Consider the following 24,971-nt stretch of genomic DNA (forward strand, 5'->3'; position numbering starts at 1 on the left):
TTAATGATTTAAAAAAACTGGACCTTTAATGATTTTACATTTAGATTTTATATTGAAATAGTTGGGCTTATATTTGCCATTTTATTTGGTGCTTTCTGTTAGTTCCACTAGTAGAAAGGTCCTTTCTTGATATTTTTGGATTGAATAAGTATTCTTTTCTAAACATTTTATTTTTTACCTCTACTAGTTTGGCAGCTATTTGTGCTATTTCTGTACTTTCAGTGGTAACCCAACCAATGACAACATGCAAACTTAACTTACCAAAGTCTTAATTTTTTTTTTTTTTTTTTTTGCGGTATGCGGGCCTCTCACTGCCGTGGCCTCTCCCGTTGCGGAGCACAGGCTCCGGACGCGCAGGCTCAGCGGCCATGGCTCACGGGCCCAGCCGCTCCGCGGCATATGGGATCCTCCCAGACCGGGGCACGAACCCGTATCCCCTGCATTGGCAGGCGGACTCTCAACCACTGCGCCACCAGGGAGGCCCCCAAAGTCTTAATTTAATTGAAATCTTTACTCATCTCCCAGATTATACAGACTTCAGAACACTTTAACTTCATATATATACCTCTCATAATTTAAATGTTATTGTTGTCTGACAATTTGAGTATATCTTTTAAGTAAAAATTTAAAATTCCAATAAACACTAATATTATTGTTTCATATATGTTCACTTACATTCGTCCACTTTCTTTTCTCATTATTAATTTGTGCATCTCAGATCTTCTGTCTAGCACCATTTTGTACTTGCTTTAAGCAAATACATCTTGAGAATTTCTTTTTTTTTCAGCTTTATTGAGGTATAAATGACAAAATTGTAAGATATTTAAAGTGTACAATGATGATATGATATTAATATACATTCTGAAAGAATTACCCCATCGGGCTTCCCTGGTGGCGCAGTGGTAGAGAGTCCACCTGCCGATGCAGGGGACACGGGTTCGTGCCCCAGTCTGGGAGGATCCCACATGCCGCGGAGCTGCTGGGCCTGTGAGCCATGGCTGCTGAGCCTGCGCGTCCGGAGCCTGTGCTCCGCAGCAGGAGAGGCCACAACAGTGAGAGGCCCGTGTACCGCAAAAAAAAAAAAAAAAAAAAAAAGAACTACCCCATCAAGTTAAGTATCACATCCAGTAACTCACATATTTACTTTTTCCTCTTCTAGTGAGAACATTTAAGTTCTACTTTCTTAGCAGTTTTCAATTATACAGTACAGTGTAATCAACTATAGATACGATGTTACACATTAGATCCTCAGAACTTATTGATCTTATAACTGAAAGTTGGTATACTTTTACCAACCTCTCCCTAATTCACCAGCCTCCCAGCCCCTGGCAACCACTTTTATATTGTGTTTCAATGAGTTTGACATTAAAAAAAGGATTTCACATATAAGTGATATCATACAGTATTTACCGTTTTCTTTCTGTCTTATTACGCTTACCATAATGCCTTCCAGGTTCATCCATCTTGTTGTAAATGACAGGATTCCCTTCTTTTGAGACTTCAGTAATATTCCAATCTGGGTGTGTGTATCACATTTTCTTCATCTATTCATTCATAATGAACACTTAGGACCTAGGTTATTTATATGCTTTTGCTATTGTAAATAATGCTGCAAAGAACATGAGAGTACAGATACTTTTCCAAGAGAGTGGTTTTGTTCCGTTTGCACATAGACTCAGAAGAGATATTGCTGAGTCATATGATAACTCTATTTTTAATTTATTGAAGAACCTCCATACTGTTTTCCACCATGGCTCTACCAGTCTACATTCTCACCAACAGAGCACAAATGTTCCCTTTTCTCTACATCTTCATCAATATTTTTGTCTCTTTTCTCTTGAAAATAGACATCCTAACAGACTTGAGGTGATAGATCATTGTGGGATTTTTTCTGTTTTGTTTTGTAGTTTTTTTGTTTTGTTTTGTTTTTTAAACAGCTTCATTGGAGCATAATTGCTTTACAATGCTGTGTTAGTTTCTGCTTTATAACAAAGTAAAACAGCTTTACATATACATATATCCCCATATCTCCTCCCTCTGCATCTCCCTACCATCTTCCATATCCCACCCCTCTAGGTGGTCTCAAAGCACCGAGTTGATCTCCCTGTGCTAAGTGGCTGCCTCCCACTAGCTATCTACTTTACATTTGCTAGTGTATGTATGTTCTTGCCACTCTCTCACTTCATCCCAGTGAATCAGCCATATGCATACATATGTCACCATATCTGCTCCCTCTTGAGCCTCCATACCATCCTCCCTGTCTCACCCCTCTAGGTCATGGCAAAGCATCAAGTTGATCTCCCTGTGATATGCTGCTGCTTCCCACTAGCTAACTATTTTACATTGAGTAGTGTATATGTGTCGATTCTACTCTCACTGCGCCCCAGCTCCCAACTCCCACCCCATGTCCTCAAGCCCATTCTCTATGTCTACATCTTTATTCCTACCCTGCAACTAGGTTCATCAGTACCATTTTTTTATTCCATATATATGTGTTAACATATAATATTTATTTTTCTCTTTCTGACTTACTTCACTCTGTATGACAGTCTCTAGGTCCATCCACCTCACTACAAATAACTCAATTTCATTTCTCTTTATGGCTGAATAATATTCCATTGTATATATGGGCCACATCTTCTTTATCCATTCGTCTGTCTATGGACACTTAGGTTGCTTCCATGTACTGGCTATTTTAAATAGAGCTGCAATGAACATTGTGGTACATGACTCTTTTTGAATTAGGTTTTCTCAGGGCACACACCGAGTAGTGGGATTGCTGGGTCCTATGGTAGTTCTATTTTTAGTTTTTAAGGAAACTCCATACTGTTCTCCATAGAGATTGTATCAATTTACATTCCCACCTACAGTGCAGAAGGGTTCCCTTTGCTCCACACCCTCTCCACCATTGATTGTAGATTTTTTGATGATGACCATTCTGACTGGTCTGAGGTGATAGCTCATTGTAGTTTTGATTTGCATTTCTCTAATGATTAGTGGTGTTGAGCATTCTTTCATGTGTTTATTGGCTATCTATGTATCATCTGTGGAGAAATGTCTGTTTAGGTTTTCTGCCCATTTTTGGATTGGGTTGTTTGGGTTTTTTTGATATTGACCTGCATGAGCTGCTTGTAAATTTCAGAGATTAATCCTTTCTCAGTTGCTTCATTTGCAAATATTTTCTCCCATTTTGAGGATTGTCTTTTCATCTTGTTCATGGTTTCCTTTGCTGTGCAAAAGCTTTTAAGTTTCATTAGGTCCCATTTGTTTATTTTTGTTTTCATTTCCATTACTCTAGGAAGTGGGTCAAAAAGGATCTTGCTGTAATTTATGTCATAGAGTGTTCTGCCTATGCTTTCATCTAAGACTTTTATGGTGTCTGGCCCTACATTTACGTCTTTAATCCATTTTGAGTTTATTTTTGTGTATGGTGTTAGGGACTGTTCTATTTTATTCATGTAGCTGCCCAGTTTTCCTAGCACCACTTATTGAAGAGGCTGTCTTTTCTCCATTGTATATTCTAGTCTCCTTTATCAAAAATACGGTGAGCATATGTGCATGGGTTTATCTCTGGACTTTCTATCCTGTTCCATTGATCTATCTTTCTGTTTTTGTGCCAGTACCATACTGTCGTGATTACAGTAGCTTTGTAGTATAGTCTGAAGTCAGGGAGCCTGATTCCTCCAGCTTCGTTTTCCTTTCCCAAGATTCCTTTGGCTGTTCAGGGTCTTTTGTGTTTCCATACAAATTTTGAATTTTTTTGTTCTACTTCTGTGAAAAATGCTGTTGGTCGTTTGATAGGGATTGCACTGAATCTGTAGACTGCTTTGGGTAGTATAGTCAATTTCAAAATGTTGATTCTTCCAATCCAGTAACATGGTATATATCTCCATCTCTTTGTATCATCTTTAATTTCTTTCATCAGTGTCTTATAGATTTCTGCATAGAGATCTTTTGTCTCCTTAGGCACGTTTATTCCTAGGTATTTTATTCTTTTTGTTGCAATGGTAAATGGGAAGGTTTCCTTAATTTCTCTTTCAGATTTTTCATCATTAGTGTATAGGATTGCAAGAGATTTCTGTGCATTAATCTTGTATTCTGCTACTTTACCAAATTCATTGATTAGCTCTAATAGTTTTCTGGTAGCATCTTTAGAATTCTCTATGTATAGTATCATGTCATCTTTAAATAGTGACAGCTTTACTTCATCTTTTCTGATTTTGATTCATTTTATTTCTTTTTCTTCTCTGATTTCTGTGGCTAAAACTTCCAAAACAATGTTGAATAATAGTGGTGAGAGTGGACAACCTTGTCTTCATCCTGATCTTAGTGGAAATGGTTTCAGTTTTTCACCATTGAGAATGATGTTGGCTGTGGGTTTGCCATATATGGCCTTTATTATGTTGAGGTAAGTTCCCTCTATGTCTACTTTCTGGAGGATTTTCATCATAAATCGGTGTTAAGTTTTGTCAAGAGCTTTTTCTGCATCTATTGAGATTATCATATGGTTTTTATCCTTCAGTTTGTTAATATGGTGTATCACATTGATTGATTTGCATATATTGAAGAATCCTTGCATTCCTGAGATAAAATGCACTTGATCATGGAGTATGATCCTTTTAATGTACTGTTGGATTCTGTTTGCTAGTATTTTGTTGAGGATTTTTGCATCTATGTTTATCAGTGTTATTGGCCTGTAGTTTTCTTTCTTTGTGACATCTTTGACTGGTTATGGTATCAGGGTGATGATGGCCTTGTAGAATGAGTTTGGGAGTGTTCTTCCCTCTGATATATTTTGGAAGAGCTTGAGAAGAATAGGTGTTAACTCTCCTCTAAATTTTTGAGAGAATTTGGCTGTGAAGCCATCTGGTCCTGGACTTTTGTTTGCTGGAAGATTTTTCATCACAATTTCAATTTCAGTGCTTGTGATTGGTCTGTTTATATTTTCTATTTCTTCCTGGTTCAGTCTTGGAAGGTTGTGCTTTACTAAGAACTTGTCCACTTCTTCCAGTTGTCCATTTTATTGGCATATAGTTGCTTGTAGTAATGTCTCATGATCCTTTGTATTTCTGCAGTTTCAGTTGTTACTTCTCCCTTTTCATTTCTAATTCTATTGATTTGAGTCTTCTCCACTTTTTTGATGAGTCTGGTTAATGGTTTATCAATTTTGTTTATCTTCTAAAAGAACCAGCTTTTAGTTTTATTGATTTTTGCTATTGTTTCCTTCATTTCTCTTTCATTTATTTCTGATCTGATCTTTATGATTTCTTTCCTTCTGCTAACTTTGTGGTTTCTTTGTTGTTGTTCTTCTTCTTTTTCTATTTTCCTTAAGTGTAAGGTTAGGTTGTTTATTTGAGATGTTTCTTGTTTCTTGAGGTAGGATTGTATTGCTATAAACTTCCCTTTAGAACTGCTTTTGCTGCCTCCCATAAGTTTTGGGTCATCGTGTTTTCACTGTCATTTGTTTCTAGGTATTTTTCTAGGATGTCCTCTTTGGTTTCTTCAGTGATCTCTTGGTTATTAAGTAGTGTATTGTTTAGCCTCCATGTATTTGTATTTTTTACAGATTTTTCCCTGTAATTGATATCTAGTCTCATAGTATTATGATGAGAAGTGGTACTTGATACTATTTGAGTTTTCTTAAATTTACCAAGGCCTGATTTGTGACTGAAGATATGATATATTCTGGAGAGTGTTCCATGAGCACTTGAGAAGAAACTGTATTCTCTTGTTTTGGGATGGAAAGCCCTATAAATATCAATTAAGTCCATTTTGTTTAATGTATCATTTAAAGCTAGTGTTTCCTTATTTATTTTCATTTTGGATGATCTGTCCATGAGTGAAATTGGGGTGTTAAAGTCCCCTAATATGATTATGTTACGTTCAATTTCCCCTTTTATGGCTGTTAGCATTTGCCTTATGTATTGAGGTGCTCCTATGTTGGGTGCATAAATATTTACAATTGTTATACCTTCTTCTTGGATTGATCCCTTGATCATTATGTAGTATCTTTCTTTGTCTCTTTTAATAGTCTTTTTTTAAGTCTATTTTGTCTGATACGAGAATTGTTACTCCATCTTTCTTTTGATTTCCGTTTGCATGGAATATCTTTTTCCATCAGCTCACTTTCAGTTATGTATATTTCCCTGGGTCTGAAGTGGGTCTCTTGTAGACAGCATATATATGGGTCTTACTTTTGTATCCATTCAGCCAGTCTATGTCTTTTGGTTGGAGCATTTAATCCATTTACATTTAAGGTAGTTATTGATATGTATGTTTCTATTACCATTTCTTTAATTGTTTTGGGTTTGTTATTGTAGGTCTTTTCCTTCTTTTGTGTTTCCTGCCAGAGAAGTTCCTTTAGCATTTGTTGTAAAGCTGATTTGGTGATGCTGAATTCTCTTAGCTTTTGCTTCTCTATAAAGATTTTAATTTCTCCATCAAATCTGAATGAGGTCCTTGCTGGGTAGAGTAATCTTGGTTGTATGATTTTCCCTTCCATCACTTTAAATATGTCCTGCCACTCTCTCCTGGCTTGCAGAGCTTCTGCTGAAGGATCAGCTGTTAGCCTTATGGGAATTCCCTTGTATGTTATTTGTTGTTTTTCCCTTGCTACTTTTAATATTTTTTCTTTGTATTTAATTTTTGATAGTTTGATTAATATGTGTCTTCAGGTTTTCTCCTTGGATTTATCCTGTATGGGACTCTCTGTGCTTCCTGGACTTGATTTTCTATTTCCTTTCCCAAATTAGGGAAGTTTTCAACTATAATCTCTTCAAATATATTCTCAGTCCCTTTCTTTTTCTCTTCTTCTTCTGGGACCCATATAATTCAAATCTTGGTGCATTTAATCTTGTCCCAGAAGTCTCTGAGACTGTCCTCAAGTCTTTTAATTCTTTTTTCTTTATTTGCTCTGAAGTAGTTATTTCCACTATTTTATCTTCCAGGTCACTTATCCGTTCTTCTGCCTCAGTTATTCTGCTATTGATTCCTTCTAGAGAAGTTTTAATTAATTTCATTTATTGTGTTGTTCATCATTGTTTGTTTGCTCTTTAGTTCTTCTAAGTCCTTGCTAAATGTTTCTTGTATTTTCTCCATTCTATTTCCAATATTTTGGATTATCTTTACTATCATTACTCTGAATTCTTTTTCAGGTAGATTGCCTATTGCCTCTTCATTTGTTTCATCTGGTGGGTTTTTACCTTGTTCCTTCATCTTCTATGTATTTCTCTGTCTTCTCATTTTGCTTCACTTACTGTGTTTAGGGTCTTTTTTTTTGCAGTCTGCAGGTTCGTAATTCCTGTTGTTTTTTGTGTGTGCCCCTAGTGGCTAAGGTTGGTTCAGTGGCTTTTGTAGGCTTCCTGGTGGAGGAGACTAGTGCCTGTGTTCTGGAGGATGAGGCTGGATCTTGTCTTTCTGGTGGGCAGGACCATGTCTGGTAGTGTGTTTGGGGATGTCTGTGTACTTATGATGATTTTAGGCAGCCTCTCTGCTAATGAGTGGGGTTGTGTTCCTCTCTTGCTAGTTGTTTGGCATGGGGTGTCCAGCACTGTAGCTTGCTGGTTGTTGAGTGGAGCTGGGCCTTCGTGTTGAGATGGAAATCTCTGGGATAGCTTTTGCTGTTTGATATTACATGGAGCCGTGAGGTCTCTGGTGGACAATGTCCTGCACTCAGCTCTCCAACCTCAAAGGCACAGGTCTGACAGCTGGCTGCAGTACCAAGTCCCTGTCAGCCACATGGCTCAGAAGAAAAGGGAGAAAAAAAGAAAGCAAGAACTAAATAAAATAAAATCAAGTTATTAAAATAAAATTTAAAAATAATTATTAAGAATAAAAAAATTGGGCCTCCCTGGTGGCGCAGTGGTTGAGAGTCCGCCTGCCGATGCAGGGGATACGGGTTCGTGCCCCGGTCCGGGAGGATCCCATATGCCGCGGAGCGGCTGGGCCCGTGAGCCATGGCCGCTGAGCCTGCGCATCCGGAGCCTGTGCTCCGCAACGGGAGAGGCCACAACAGTGAGAGGCCCGCGTACCGCAAAAAAAAAAAAAAAAAAAAAAAAAAAAAAGAATAAAAAAATTAAAAAATGATAGAAAAAGAAAAAAAAAATAAAGAAAGAAGAGAGCAACCAAACCAAAAAACAAATCCACCAATGACAACAAGAGCTAAAAACAATATTAAAAAAAAAACAACAGACAGACAGAACCCTAGGACAAATGGTAAAAGCAAAGCTATACAGACAAAATCACACAAAGAAGTATAAACATACATACTGACAAAATGAGAAAAAGGAAAAAATATATATATATTGTTGCTCCCAAAGTCCACCGCCTCAATTTTTGGATGATTCATTGTTTATTCAGGTATTCCAGTGATGCAGGGTACATCAAGTTGATGGTGGGACTTAATCTGCTGCTCCTGAGGCTCTTGGGAGAGATCTCCCTTTCTCTTCTTTATTTGCACAGCTCCTGGGGTTCAGCTTTGGATTTGGCCCTGCCTCTGCGTGTTGGTCACCTGAGGGTGTCTCTTCTTCGCTCAGACAGGACAGGATTAAAGTGAAAGCTGACTAGGGGGCTCTGACTCACTCAGGCAGGGGAGGGGAAGGGATACGGAATGTGGGGCAAGCCTGCAGAGGCAGAGGCTGGTGTGATGTTGCAACAGCCTGAGGTGCCGTGTTTTCTCCCGGGGAAGTTGACCCTACATCATGGGACCCTGTCAGTGGCGGGCTGCACAGGCTGCTGGGAGGGTAGGTGTGGATAGTGACCTGTGCTTGCACACAGGCTTCTTGGTGACTGCAGCAGCTGCCTTAGTGTTTCATACCCATCTCTAGTGTCCACACTGATAGCCACGGCTCGTGCTTCCCTCTCGAGCTCATTTAGGCAGTGCTCTGAATCCCCTCTCCTCTCGCACCCCAAAACAATGATCTCCTGCCTCGTAGGAAGGTCCAGACTTTTTCCTGGACTCCCTTCCAGCTAGCTGTGGTACACTTGCCCCCTTCAGGCTGTGTTCAGGCAGCCAACCCCAATCCTCTCCCTGGGACCTGACCTCAGAAGCCTGAGCCTCAGCTCTTAGCCCCCACCTGCCCCAGTGTGTGAGCAGACAAGCCTCTCAGGCTAGTGAGTGCTGGTCGGCACTGATCCTCTGTGCAGAAATCTCTCCACTTTGCCCTCTGAACCACTGTTGCTGCTCTCTCCTCCGTGGCTCTGAAGCTTCCCCCTCACCACCACCACCCCTCCCCGCCCTTCAACCCCACCCCAGTCTCCACCAGTGGAGGGGCTTCCTCACGTATGGAAACTTTTCCTCCTTCACAGCTCCCTCCCTGTGGTACAGGTCCTGTCCTTATTCTTTTCTCTCTGTTTTTCCTTTTTTCTTTTGCCCTACCCAGGTACATGGGGGAGTTTCTTGCCTTTTGGGAAGTCTGAGGTCTTCTGACAGTGTTCAGTAGATGTTCTGTAGAGGTTGTTCCACATGTAGATGTATTTCTGATGTATTGTGGGGAGGAAGGCTATCTCTACATCTCATTCCTCTGCCATCTTGAAGGTCTCTCTCGCTCATTGTGGTTTTGATTAGAATTTCCCTGATGATTACTGATGTTAAGCACTTTTTTCATGTACCTGTTGTATTTGTATTTCTTCTTGGGAAAAAATATCTGTTCAGGTCCTTTGCTCCCTCTTTAATATTTTTTTCTGAGTTGTATGAGTTCCTTGGATATTTTGGAGATGAGCTTATCTTCTAATATGTGATTTACAAATATTTTCTCCCATTCCATAGGTTGCATTTCTCTTTTTTGATGGTTTCCCTTGCTGAGAAGCTTTTTAGTTTGATGTAGTACTACTTGTTTATTTTTGCTTCTGTTTGTTCTTTTTGTGTCAAATCCAAAAAAAAAAAATTATCAAAGCCAATGTCAAGGAGCTTACAGTCTGTTTTCTTCTAAGAGTTTTACAGTTTCAGATCTTATGTTCAACTCTTTAATCCATTTTTAGTTCAATTTTTCTATGGTGTAAGCCAGGGGTCAAGTTCTTCTCTTTTGCATGTAGCTGACCAGTTTTCTCAACACAATTTATTGAAGAGACTGTTGTTTCTCCTTTGTATATTTTTGGCTTCATTGTTGTAAGTTAATTGACCACATATCCATAGGTTTATTTCTGGGCTCTCTATTCTAGTCCATTGGTCTATATGTATTTTTTATGCCAAAATCATTCTGTTTTGATGACCATGCTTTGTAAAATAGGTTTTTAAAAAATATTTATTTTTATTTTGGCTGCACTTGGTCTTAGTTGCAACGTGTGGGATATTTGTTGCAGCATGTGGACCACTTAGTTGCAGCATGCAAACTCTTATCTGCATGTGGGATCTAGTTCCCCAACCGGGGATTGAACCTGGGCCTGCTGCATTGGGAGTGTGGAGTCTTACCCACTGAAACACCAGGGAAGTCCCTGTAAAATAGTTTGAAATCAGGAAATGTGATGCCTCCAGCTTTGTTCTTCTTTCACAAAATTGCTTTGGCTATTTGGGGTATTTTGTGGTTCCATATAAATTTTAGGGTTTTTTTCTTATTTATGAGAAAAATGTCATTGGAATTTATAGGGACTATGTTCAATCTGTAGATTGCTTTGGGCAATATGGACTTTTTTTCTTTTTTGGCTACGTTGGGTCTTTGTTGCTGTGTGCAGGCTTTCTCTAGTTGCGGTGAGTGGGGGCTACTCTTCGTTGTGGTGTGTGGGTTTCTCATTGTGGTGGGTTCTCTTGTTTTTTAGCACAGACTCTAAGGTGTGCAGGCTTCAGTAGTTGTGGCAGATGGGCTCAGTAGTTGTGGTACACAGGCTCTAGAGTGCAGGCTCAGTAGTTGTGGTGCATGGGCTTAGTTGTTCCACAGCATGTGAGATCTTCCAGATCGGGGCATGAACCCCTGTCTCCTGCATTGGCAGGTGGATTCTTAACCACTGCACCACCAGGGAAGTCCCCAGTATGGGCATTTAACGATTTTCTTCCAATCCATGAACAAGAACATCTTTCCATTACTTTGGATTTTCTTCAGTTTCTTTTAGTTTTCAGTATATAGAACTTAGAACTCCTTGGTTAAATGTATTTCTAAGTATTTTATTCTTTCTGATGCTATGGTAAATAGGATTGTTCTCGGTTTCTCTTTCTGATAGTTCAATGTTGGTGTATAGAAACAATTTACAGTTTTATATTAATTTTTATCCCGCAACTTCACTGAACTCGTTTATTAGTTCTAGCAGTGTTTCTGGTGGGGTTTTCAGAGTTTTCTATACATAATATATGTCATCTGCAGATAGAAATAATTTTATGTGTTCCTTTCTTATTCAGATGTTTTTTTATTTCTTTTTCTTGCCTGATTGCTCTGGCTAGGAATTTCACTACTATGTTGAGTAAAAGTAGCAAGAGTGGGCATCCTCGTCTTGTTCCTGATCTTAGAGGAAACTAATTCAACTTTTCACTGTTGAGTATGATGTTAGCTATGGGCTTGTAATTTATGGACTTTATTACTTTGTGATACATTCCCCTATAGTCAATTCGTTAAGAATTTTATCAGGAAATGTTGTTGAATTTTGTCAAATGCTTTTTCTGCATCTGTTAAGATGATCATATAATTTTTATTTTTTCAGTTTGTTAATGTGGTATATCACATTGATTTATTTGCAGATGTTAAATCATCCTTGTTTCCCTGGAATAAATCCCACTTGGTTATGGTGTATGATCTTTTTAATGTAGTGTTGAATTTGATTTGCTAATATTTTGTTGAGGATATTTGCATCGATGTTTGTCAGGGATTTTGGACTATAATTCTCTTTTCTTGTAGTGTCCTTGCCTAACTTAGGTATCAGGGTAATGACGACTTCATAAAAAGAGTTTGGAAGTGCCCCTCCCTCTTTTATTTTTTGGAAAAGTTTGAGAAGGATATATATTACTTCTTCAAATGTTTGGTAGAGTTTATCAATGAAGGCTTCTGATTATAAACTTTTCTTTCTTGGGAGGTTTTTGATTACTGACTCAAGCTCTTTACTAGTAATTGGACTGCTCAAATTCTTCATGATTCAATCTTGGAAGGTTTTATGTTTCTAGGAATTTATCACTTTATTCTACATTGTTCAATAAACAAGCATATACTTGTTTTTATGAGTTTTTGTATTTCTGTGGTATCAGTTGTAATGTCTCCTCTTCCATTTCCAATTTTATTTATTTGAATCCTTTCTCTTTTTTTCTTGGTAAATATAACTAAAGGTTTGTATATTTTCTTTTTCTTTTAAAAAAACAGCTCTTGGTTTCATTGATTTTTTTTCTATTTTCTTTTTAGTCTCTATTTCCACTCTGATCTTTATTATTTCCTTCCTTCTACTAACTTGGGGTTTAGTTTCTTCTTATTATTCTAGTGTCTTGAGGTTTACAGTTAGTTTATGTCAGATCATCCTTTTTTCTTAATGTAGGCATTTATCACTCTAAACTTTCCCCTTAGTACTGGTTTTGCTCCATTCCATAAGTTTTGGTATGTTGTGTTTCCATTTTTATTTGTCTCAAGTTTTTTTTTGTTTTTTTTTTTGATTTCTTCTTTGACCCTTTGTTGTTCAGGAGCATGTTGTTTATTCTCCACATATTTGTGAATTTTCTAGTTTTCTTTTTGTATTTGATTTCTAATTTCATACCATTGTGGTAGGAACAGATGCTGGATATAATATCAATATTCTTAAATTTGTTAAGGCTTTTGTGGCCTAAATTATGATCTGTCTTGGAGAATGTTTCATGCGAGCTTGAGAAAAATGTGTATTGTACTACTGTTGGATGGAATTTTCTTTAAGTGTCTGATATGACCATCTGATCTAATGTGTAGTTAAAATTGAATATTTCTATATGGATTTTCTGTCAGGATGATCTATCCATTATTGAATTGTGGTATTTAAGTTCTCTATTATTATTATATGGCTGTCAATTTCTCTCTTCAGATCTGTTAATATTTTCTTTATATATTTATGTGCTTCTATATTTGGTTCAGAAATATTTACTACTTTTATATACCCTTTGGTGAATTGATCCCTTTCTCATTAGAGAAAAACCTTCTGTGTCTCTTGTAACAGTCATTAGCTTAAAGCGTATTTTGTCTGATATAAGTATAGCTACCCCTGATTTCTTTTGATTTCTATTTGCATCGAATATCTTTGTTCCATTCCTTCACTTTCAGTTATGTGTGTCCTTAAAGCTGAGGTACATCTCTGGTACACAACATATAGTTGGGTCTTGGTTTTTGGTTTTTTGGTTTTTTGAATCCATGTAGTCACTCTGTGTGTTTTGATTGGAAAATTTAGTCCATTTACATTTAAAGTAATTATTGATAGATGTGGACTTACTATTGACATTTTTTTGTATTGGTATTGTTTGATTCCTTTCTCTTTATCTTCTGTGTATCTACTATAAGTTTTAACTTTGTGGTTATTTTGAGACATATAAAATATATTATATTTATAACAGTCTCTTTTAAGCTGATCACTTGTCTTTGAATGCATACAAATGCTCTACATTTTTACACTCCCTCTCTCCACATTTGGTTTTGATATCACTAATTTATACCTTTTTACAATGTGTATCCATTAACAAATTGATGTAATTATAGCTGTTTTTTTAATACTGTTGTTTTATACTTTCATATATTTTTCTGTTATTAATTAGAGCCCTTTTGTTTCAACTTGGAGATGTTCTTTAACATTTCTTGTTAGGTCAGTCTAATGGTAATTAATTTCATAAGCTTTTGCTTGTCTGGAAAACTCTTTATCTTTCCTTCAGTTCTAAAGGCACACCTGGCCAGGTAGTGTATTCTTGGTTGGCAGACTTTTGTTCAACACTTTGAATACATCTTCCTGCCTGCCAAGTTTCTGCTTAAATATCTGCTGAAAGTTTATGGGGGTTGCCTTGTAAATTATAAGTTGCTTTTCTCTTGCTGTTTAAGATTGTCTCCTTGTTTTTAACTTTTGACAAGTTAATTATAATGTGTCTTGGTATGGTTCTTTGGGTTTATTTATTTGGGTCCCTCTCTAGGATTCCTGAACCTGGATATCTTTATCTTCCTCCAGGTTAGGGCAGTTTTCAGCCATTATTATTATTAATTTTTTACATCTTTATTGGAGTATAATTGCTTTACAATTGTGTGTTAGTTTCTGCTTTATAACAAAGTGAATCAGTTATACATATACATATGTTCCCATATCTCTTCCCTCTTCTGTCTCCCTCCTCCCACCCTCCCTATCCCACCCCTCTAGGTGGTCACAAAGCACCGAGCTGATCTCCCTGTGTTATGCGGCTGCTTCCCACTAGCTATCTACTTTACGTTTGGTAGTGTATATATTTCCATGCCTCTCTCTCGCTTTATCACAGCTTACACTTCCCCCTCCCCATATCCTCAAGTCCATTCTCAAGTAGGTCTGTGTCTTTATTCCTGTCTTACCCCTAGGTTCTTCATGACATTTTTTCTTAAATTCCATATATATGTGTTAGCATACGGTATTTGTCTTTCTCTTTCTGACTTACTTCACTCTGTATGACAGACTCTAGGTCTATCAACCTCATTACAAATAGCTCAATTTCGTTTCAGCCATTTTTAAAAATAAGCTTTCTGCTCCCTTTCTCTCTCTTTTCTCCTTGTGGGACCTCTATAATGCATATATTGGTTGGCTTGATGATGTCTTCTATCATCATCAGGCTATATTCACTTTTTTTCATTCTTTTTAATTTACTCATCTGATTGGATGAATTCCACTGCCTTGGAATTCTTTCCTCTACTTGGTCTAGTCTGCTATTGAACCCTTCTAGTGAAATTTTCAGTTTAGTTATATTTTTCATCTCTATGATTTCTTTTTGTTACTTTTTAATATTTTCTATCTCTTCATTAAAATTCTCCCTTTGTCCTTGCATTACTCTTCTGATATCAGTGAGCATCTTTATGACTATGATTTTGAACTCTCTATCAGGTAAGTCACTTATCTCCAATTCATTAAGATCTGTTTCTGGAGATTTATCTTGCTTTTTTGTTTGGTACTTACTCCTCTGTTTCTTCATCTTCTTTGACTGTGTTTGTTTCTGTGCATTAGATAAAACAGCCACCTCTCCCCATCTTGATAGAGTGGTCTTTTATAGGAGACTGAACCTCATTGATGGCTTGGCCTGAGCTCCTAGCTGTCTTTCAATCTTCTGTGACTGTCCAAGCCTCTGTCTTCATTTTCAGTGGCTCCCAGTAGTTTAGGGTATGCCAAGACATCTCAGTGTCCCAAAAGGGAGGATTTCAATCAGCATCTAGATGCAGGTTGATTAGAACCTGGATCCTCAGGTAGCAGCTGGGAAAGTATGCATTTAAGCTCCTCCAAGGGAGAAACTGGGAGATGGCCATTTTGCCTGTCCCTTCTGTACTGATCCTGATGTACAGCCACGGAGAAGGGGATGCTCCTACACCTGTTAAGAAAGTTTTTCTATATTTGTTACAGTCCTGTGGGACTCATGAATGCAAGCAGCACTAGCTATAGAGCCAAGTGATCCAGTGACCTATCCCTCATATGGGACCTGCAAATCCTGGGGCACTATATGTGTGTACAAGCTCCTTTCAGGAAGACACAGCCAACTTCATCTTGTTATTGGATCAGGGTGTACATAAGCTTTCTTGGTCTCTGGGGAAGATGGCAGCCAGTCCCTAGTGAATGCTAAGTTAGAAGTCTGGCATTCAGACAATAGTTTTTAAAGTATGCAAATAAACCTCTTTCAGGGAAAGTTTTAGAGATGTATGATTTTGCCTGCTCCCTTTGCACTAAGCCTTGAAGGATAGCCTGTTAAGAATTGTTTCTTTATATGCTGTATGAGTCCTGTGGGACTTTTGAAGGAAGTCTCTTTGGTTATCAGAGCCACGCAATCTGGGGACATTCCCCTTTGTGGAAGCTCTAAAAACTTTGTTGCACACATGTGTACAATCTCCTTCCAGTCAGATACTAATAATTTGGAATGGGCTGAAGGGAGATGGTGAAATGGGTGTCTGCCATTTTCCCTGGTCTTTGGGGAGAATTGCAGCCAGTCCCTAGTACCTGCAAAACTGGAAGGCTGGCCCTCAGATAGTAGATTTCAAAGTATTCCGATAAGTTTCTTTCAAGGAAATACTAGGAGATGCGTGATTTTACCTGCTTCGTCTGTGCTGAGCCCTGGAGGGAGAGGCATGGTGAGTTCTCATGCACCCATTAGGAATTGCTTTTTTTTGTTTGCCATTGTATTGTGGGTCTCTTAGACACAAGCCCCACTGGGTTTCAGAGCTAGATGCTTTGGGAACCTGTCCCTCTGATGGGAGTCTCAAAAGTTGGGGTCCCAACTTTTGTGGGGTCCAAACTCTTCACTCTTTGAGAAGAATCTGGGAGTTGGGTGTTCCCTCCCAACTGTATGGCACTGTGCTAAAGGTGGGATTTATGGTGTAAGAGAGTTTCTCAGTCTTTCCTACCCATTTCAGTGTCAGTGTTTTCTCATTAGTCTGTTGTGTAGAAATCACTCAGCTAGTTTCTGGATCTCTTTCAGAGGGAATTTCTATGTGTGTAACTGTACATTCATTGCATCCATGGGAGGAGGGAAACTCAGGATCCTCCTATGTCACCATCTTGTTGAGTCCCAATCTAGAATTTCTTTTAATGAGGTTTTTCTGGTGATAAATTCCTGTATTATTTTTGCCTCAAATTGTCTTTATTTCACTTTCATTTTTTAGATTGCAAAGTTTATTTTAGAGCAGTTTTAGATTCACAGAAAAATATAGCAGAAAGTACAGAGTTTCCATATACCTCATGTCCCCATACATGCACATCCTCTCCCCACTGTTGGCACCCTTCTCCACATACTTCTCCACAGTTGTACATTTGTTAAACTTGATGCACCTACATTGACAAATCATGATCATCCAAAGCCCATAGTTTACATAGTGTTCACTTTGGTGAACATTCTATGGGTTTTGGCAAATGTATAATGACATGTATCAACCATTATAGTATTGTACATAATGGTTTCACTGCCCTAAAAATACTCTTTGCTCTGCCTATTCATCCTCCTTCCCCCCAACCCCTGGTGATCACTAATCTTTTTTACTGTCTCCATAATTTTTCCTTCTCCAGAATGTCATATAGTTGGAATCATACAATATGTAACTTTCAGATTGACTTCTTTCACTCTGTAATATGCATTTAAGATTCCTCCATATCTTTTCATGACTTGATAGCTAATTTCTTTTTAGCACTGAATAATATTCTATTGCCTGGATGTACCACAGTGTGTTTATCCATTCACCTACTGAAGGACATCTTGCTTGCTTCCAAGTTTTTGCAATTATGAATAAAATTGCTATAAACCTGTGCACAGGATTTTTTGTGGGTATAAATAAATTTCAACTCCATTAGCCAGGATGTCTGAGTGACTTCAGTGAGGAGTGGCCCTCTCCCAACAATAAATATGTAATACAAGCAAGAAATAAATCTGTGTTGTTTTCTGCTAGTGTAGAATTATCTAGCTTATTCTAATAGATGATGCTCTTATTATCTGTTTAATGTCATTGCAGCATCTGTAATGATGTCCCCTTTTCCATTCCTGGTATTTGCTTTTTCTCTCTGGTTCTCTCTCTCTCTCTCTCTCTCTCTCTCTCTCTCTCTCTCTCTCTCCCTCTCTTTCTCCTTTCTCCCCACCCCACCCCTAAGTCTCACCACCAGAAGTTTGTCTTTTCAAAGAACATACTTTGGACTTTGCTTATGCTTGTTTTTTTATTTTTTAACTTCTGCTCCTTTGTTTAATTTTCTTCCTTCTGCTTTAAAAAAATGTTTATGTTCAATTATTTTGCTTCTTTTTTCTAACTCCTTGAGATGTTAGATCATTAATTCTCATCATTTCTTTTTTCTAATATATGTATTTAAGGCTGTAAATTCTCTCCAAATTGCAGTGCCTTCTCATAGATCATGATATATAGTTATTAGTGTTATCATTCAGTTCAAAATATATTCTAATTTATATTGGAAAATTTATATTTAATATATATTTCTTCTCTGTTCTTCTCTGTTTCTAGGAAGTGTATTTCTTAAATTCTAAACGAATGGAAGTGCTTTTTTGTCTTTCTTTAGTAGATTTCCAGTCTAAATGGATTATGAGCAAGGGACATATCCTATATATTTTCATTCCTTTGAAATTTTAGATATTTCTCTAGAAAACAATATATAATTTAATGTTAAAAAATTCAGTATGATAATTTGTCCTTTGACTAGTTAATATCATTCATTTACATTCAATTTAATTACTTATAAATTAGGGTTTCTTTCTACCCTCTTATTTTGTTCTTTACATTTATCATATATGTTCACTCTGTTTTTTTCTTGACTTTGCTTTAATTGACTAAATATTATTTTATCATTATTGTATTCTCTTGGAAGATTTAAAATGTTATTTCTCCTCTTATGGTGCCTACCCTAGAAATTATAACTTGCACACTTTACTTTTCAAAGTCTGAAGTTAAAAAACTATTTATCTACCTCCTAGATATACAATGAACATTTTAACTCCATTTATCCTCTTTTTGACTTGTTGTTGTCTAGTGTTTTAAATCTATCTCTTTTTCCACCCCAACAATACATTATTATAATTATTCTATAGAATCAATGGTCATTTACATTTACCCACATATTTACTACTATTTTTTTCTCCTTGATTCTATTTGTATTTCAGACCTTCAATCTAGGATCACTTTCTTTATGCCTGAAATTTATCCTTTAGAATTTTCCTTAGTGAAGATCTGCTGATGACAAATTCTCTTGACTGTTATTTCTCTAAGAACATTCTTATTTCAAACTCAGCACTTTGAAGTCCACTGTCTTCGGAGAGATTTACTGCTGATCAATGGTCAATCTGTCATTTCTTCAGAAATAATCTTTCTTTGGCCGCTGTCAAGATTTTTCTGTCTTTGGTTTTCTTCAGTTTTCATATGATAGTCATGACTGTGGATTTATTTTTACTTATCCTTAAAATTAAATGGACCTTTTCAATCTATACATTGGAGCCTTTCATCAATTCTTAGATATATTCTCTTCAAATATTTCCTTTGGCTCATTTCTCTCTATTCCTTCCAGGACTAAAATCAAATGAACTCAAACTGTATTTTATGTATCTTTTGTCCTCTGTACATTTTCTATATTTATATATATCTATGCTGCATTCTCAATATATTTTCTCTTCTATCTTCCTGGTCACAAATTTTGTCTTTTGTTTGTATTCAATCTGTTACCACATACATCTGTTGAGGTTTTTAATTTCAGTTATTGCTTTTTTCATTTCTAGATGTTATTTGGTTCTTTTTAAAGTCTGTGGGGTTTTTTTATAGTTTCCTATTTCTGTTAGAAATTTTAACATTTGTGACTTACTTTTATAACATGGTAAACACAATTGATTTAAAACATGTGTCTGAAAATTTCAACATCTGAACTCTGTCTCTGATGACTCTGGTTTATGTTGGTTCTTGCTCATATTATATTGTTGCTTTCTTTTTTGGCTCAGAAACTTTGTTTGCTTTCTAACCATTGTCCTTGAAAAATTGTTTTGGGACATTTCCTGAGGCATAAGATGGATTTTACCTCCTCAATATATGTTTTTGATTTACCTCTCTTAGGTCTCTGGGCATGTTTAATTGGGACAACTTCAAACCAAATTTAAGTTCTGCGAGTCATTAGTCCACCTAGACCTTGCTTACCTAGTGTGAAACAACATGGGAGACTTGATCTGCTGTTATAACCACACAAGTATGTTTCTTTTGCTTTTCCTGTTCTTTTTCCTTTCCTACTTGGTTCAAAACCACAGTAGTCCATTACACAATCAGAGTTTGAAGGAAATATAGTGGGTCAACCTCTGGTTTGTTATGACTGAGGGTGTGGTTCAATATAAAGGTCTCCCACAAGACTTTTTCCCCACCCCAAAAAAATCAAAATGCAAGTACTTGTGGCATTAGTTCATACCTTTGGACATAGGCAGCTTTGGTGTTCTAATATTATACTTCTGTTTGCCCATTACTAGAACCACAACTTCTATGGCTTAAAAGTTCTTTTCTTTATTTTTACTGGGCGTCATCATGCTATGTCTAGGTGTGAGTTTCTATTTTCCCTCATGAAAATAATTCATTGGACTTCTTATTTATTAATTGTATTTTTCAGCATTTCTAGAATATTCTCAGCTGTTATCACTTCAAGTATTGTGTCTACCATGCTTTGTATCTCCTCTCTCTGGAACTCCAGTTACATTTACGTTAGACTCTCTAACTCAGTCCTCATCATTTCTTAACTTCACTTTTATATTTTTCACTCTTTCTGTGTGATACTGTGTTCATTTGCTAGAGCTGCTGGAACAAATTTCCATAAATTTGGTGCCTTCAAACTACAGAAATTTATTCTCTCATGGTTCTGAAGGCTAGAAGTCCAAAATCAAGGTGTCTTCAGGGTTTGTTCCTTCTGGATGCTCTGGGGAAGAATCTTTTCCATGTCACTCTCTTACTTCTTGTGGTTATTGGCTATTCTTGGTGTTCCTTGGCTTGTAGACCCATCACTCCATTCCCTGCCTCTGACTTTACATGGTCTTTCCTTATGGGTCTTCTCATCTGTATCTGTGTTTCAAATCTTCCTCTCCTTTCTCTTATAGAGACAACAGACATTGGATTTAGAGCCCACCCTAAATTTAGGATGAACTCATCTCAAGATTAACTTAATCACATCTGCAAAAACCCTATTTCTGAATAAGGTCATATTCATAGGTGCCAAGGATTTTTTAAAAGATTTATTTATTATTAATTAATTAATTAATTAATTATTTTTTGGCTGTGTTGGGTCTTAGTTGCAGTGCACGGGATCTTCACTGAGGCATGCCAGATCTTTCATTGCAGCACACTGGCTTCTCTCTAGCTGTGGCATGTGGGTTTTTTCTTCTCTAGTTGTGGTGCACAGGCTCCAGGGTGCGTGGGCTCTGTAGTGGTGCACGGGTTCCAGAGCATGTGGGCTCTGTAGTTTGTGGCACACAAGCTCTCTAGTTGAGGTGCACAAGCTCAGTGGTCATGGCACGCTGGCTTAGTTGCCTCATGGCATGTGAGATCTTAGTTCCCTGACCAGGGATTGAACCCCTGTTCCCTGCATTTGAAGGCAGATTCTTTACCACTGGACCACTAGGGAAGTCCCAGTGCCAAGGATTTGAACATATCTTTTTGGGGGACACAATTCAACACACTGCAGCTACATTCTTATTAATCTACTTGTATGAATCTTCCTGTTTATTAATCTATCTTTAGTTGAATCAAATCTGCTGTTAAACATATTAATTTATGTTTTTAAAATTTCAATGATTAAATTTTCATTATTCAAAATGCTTAGTCTTTTAGATTCTTCTCCGCACATTTTTAAAAACTGTCCTTAATTTTTGTAAATATATAAAAACATGACTATATTTTGTGTCAGGTTACTGCAATATCTGAAGTTTCATGCGTTCTTTCCTATTTTGTTTTTTCTCTTGGTTAAGAGTGCCTTGTTTTCTCATATGTTTAGTGAATCTTGTCTATGAGTAGTTCAACTTCATTGAAAATTTGCTTTTAAAGATTCATGGAGACCTGGTATTATGTGGGTTCCTTCAGAAATTGTGTGATTTTGTTTCTGTTAGAGCTAAAGATAACATTTTATTTGGAACTACATTAAATTTTTAGTTTGAGAGTTTAAGAATGATTCAGACAGTATAAATTTGCACCTTAAGTGCAAATTTAATCTCACACCTTAAGCCAGATTATGAATTCAGTTTTTTAGGGCTGTTGCCTTCCTCTGGTAAACTGCCAAGTTTCAGACAGATTTTCATGTAATCTTTGGTGAAAGTGAGCAGTATTTCTAGTTCTCTCTTACACTAAGGTGAAACACTTTGGGGTCTTTGACGTAAAGGGAGAAAGATCTCTTCTTATACTCCCGATTTTGAGCAGATCACAAAATTTTCCTCGCGTACTCCATGTGCCATGAGACTACGAAAACTGATACCCAAGTTCACCTAGTTTGGCAAAGGCCCTCAAATTCCTTTTACGTCTCTGGTTCACACAATAACTATATCCCTGGATTGAGAATTTCTTACTTTCTTTGCATCTCAAAAGTGCTTTTTAAAAAAATATGGAATGCTTCGCAAATTTGTGTATTATCATTGTGCAGGGGCCATGCTAATCTTCTCTGTATCATTCCAATTTTAGCATATGTGCTGCCAAAGCAAGCATTCAACAGTGCTCATAATAAAACGTTTTAAGGTTTTTATCTAGCATCTTAGTTATTTAAAATAGGAAATTTAGTCTAGTAATATTGTCTGTTGTCTTATCAGAAACAGAAATCCTCTTTTTCTTTTTTAATCAATTTGGATGATTTCTATTATTTTAGAAAATTATCTCCACCACCTACATTTAAAAAATTGATTGGCCTAATTTTTTTTTTACCATATTCTCTCAAGGGCTGTAAAATTTTAACTATATCTGTGGTTATGGCCCAATGTATATTTATAGTTAATTTTTACATTTCCCCTCTCTTTTTCTAATGTGATCAGACCAATATAATTAATTTAGACAAATAATTGATAAAAGAAAATGTGATAAGAACTATGAAATTTCTATGAGTGTGTTATGGAGATAAACACAAGAGACATTTTGTTAAGATTTAAATAGGAATATGTATGTAAACCTCTTAGCACACTGTCTCATACTTGATAAAACCTCAATAGATATTGATGCCAAAAGCTCAGCCTCTGTGCACCAGTGCCAAATCGAATCTTGGAGACAGAGTTTTGGTTGAAGTAGAAAAGAATAGCTTTATTGCTTTGCCAGGCAAAGGTGGACACAGTGAGCTCCTGCCCCAACAGCTATGTGTCCCAACAGGGGAGGATTTGATGAGGAGTTTTATAGCAATGGTTCAAGGGTGAGGTTGCTGATAAGATTAGGGTGTATGCAGGGCCTCCACTCCTCTAATCTGATCTCAGGTAATCTTCTTGATGAGTTTCTCTGGTTCCTTTAATGTAGCCTCAGGGGGTCTTTCTCTGGTATGAAGAATGATGACATGTTAAAGAGCTTAAAGACATTGTTATGTGCATCCCTTGAGGTGGAACCAGGACCATGCCTTAAGGCTGCACTATTGTTTCCTGGCTGCCCCTCCCTTGTCTTTGCATCCCTTCCTTTCCCAGATTAGAAACTGTTAGAATCTGCCCTTTGGAACTCAGGGAAGGTCATGGAGCCCAAGTCAAGAAACAGGAGACAGAAGGGCTTTTGTGCCCAGGAGCCCCTCCGGGTTCTGCTCAATTTCAATATTAAACTTTACAGTATTAAGGAAAACTTTCTTAGAGAAAGCAGAAGGTAAGAATTGTCCAGACAAAGGGTATCAGTGGATGAGTGGGAAAAGTTTAGTACTGATAAAGTTTAGAGCAACTAAATAAATTTTAACGTAACTAAAGCATAGAATAAAAGAGTGGTAATGGCAGGGGTTGAGGTTGAAGACCTAAGAGTGAAGCATATCATGTAGAGCCTGGTAGGCATAATAAGGAATCTGGACTTTATTCTAAGAGAAATATAATTATTGAAGGGTTTCAAACAGGAAAGACTCCTGATTTTTTTTATTGTAGTAAAAGTCACATAATATAAAACACATGATTTTAACCATATTTAACTGTACAGTTCAGTGGCACTAAGTACATTCACATTGTTGTGCAAATCTCACCATTATTCATCTCCAGAATTTTTCAACTTCCTAAACTGAAACTTTGTCCTCATTAAACACTAAATCCCCATTCCCCCTCCCCAACCCACCCATCACCCCGGCCCCTGGCATCTTTCAATGTACTTTCTGACTCTATGAATTTAACTATTATAGGTATCTCGTATAAGTGGAGTCAAACAGGATTTGTCTACAGCTACTGTATATTAGAATGCATTTTTAAGGTTACCTTAATATATGTCTTACAAACAGATGGTATCTTCTTTTTCTTTTTTTTTTTTTTTGCGGTAGGCGGGCCTCTCACTGCTGTGGCCTCTCCCCCTGCGGAGCACAGGCTCCGGACGCGCAGGCCCAGCGCCATGGCTCACGGGCCCAGCCGCTCCGCGGCATGCGGGATCCTCCCAGACCGGGGCACGAACCCGTGTCCCCTGCATCGGCAGGCAGACTCCCAACCACTGCGCCACCAGGGAAGCCCTCTTCTTTTTCTTTTCCCCTGTGCTATAAAGTAGGTTCTCATTAGTTATCTATTTTATACATAGTAGTGTATATATATCAATCCCAATCTCCAAATTTATCCCACCCCAACCCCTTTCCTCCCTTGGTGTCCATAAGTTTGTTCTTTATGTCTCTGTCTCTATTTCTGCTTTGCAAATAGGATCATCTGTACTATTTATCTACATTCCACATGTATGTGTTAATATACGATATTTGTTTTTCTCTTGCTGACTTACTTCACCCTGTAAGACAGTATCTAGGTCCATCCATGTCTCTGCATATGGCACAATTTTATCCCTTTTTATGGCGGAATAATATTCCATTGTATATATGTACCAGAACTTCTTTATCCATTCCACTGTTGATGGACATTTAGGTTGCTTCCATGTCCTGGCAATTGTAAATAGAGCTGCAATGAATATTAGGGTGCATGCATCTTTTGGAATTATAGTTTTCTCTGGGTATATACCCAGTAGTGGGATTGCTGGGTCATATGGCAGTTCTATTTTTAGTTTTTTAAGGAACCTGCATACTGTTCTCCATAGTGGCTGTATCAGTTTGCATTCCCACCAACAGTGTAAGAGGGTTCCCTTTCTCCACACCCACTCCAGCATTTATTGTTTGTAGATTTTTTGATGATGGCAATTTTGACCAGTGTGAGGTGATACCTCATTGTAGTTGTGATTTGCATTTCTCTAACAATTAGTTATGTTGAGAATCTTTTC

The sequence above is a fragment of the Mesoplodon bidens genome, assembly GCF_964165515.1.
Source record: "Mesoplodon bidens genome assembly, chromosome: 2".
Taxonomy (NCBI): Eukaryota; Metazoa; Chordata; class Mammalia; order Artiodactyla; family Ziphiidae; genus Mesoplodon; species Mesoplodon bidens.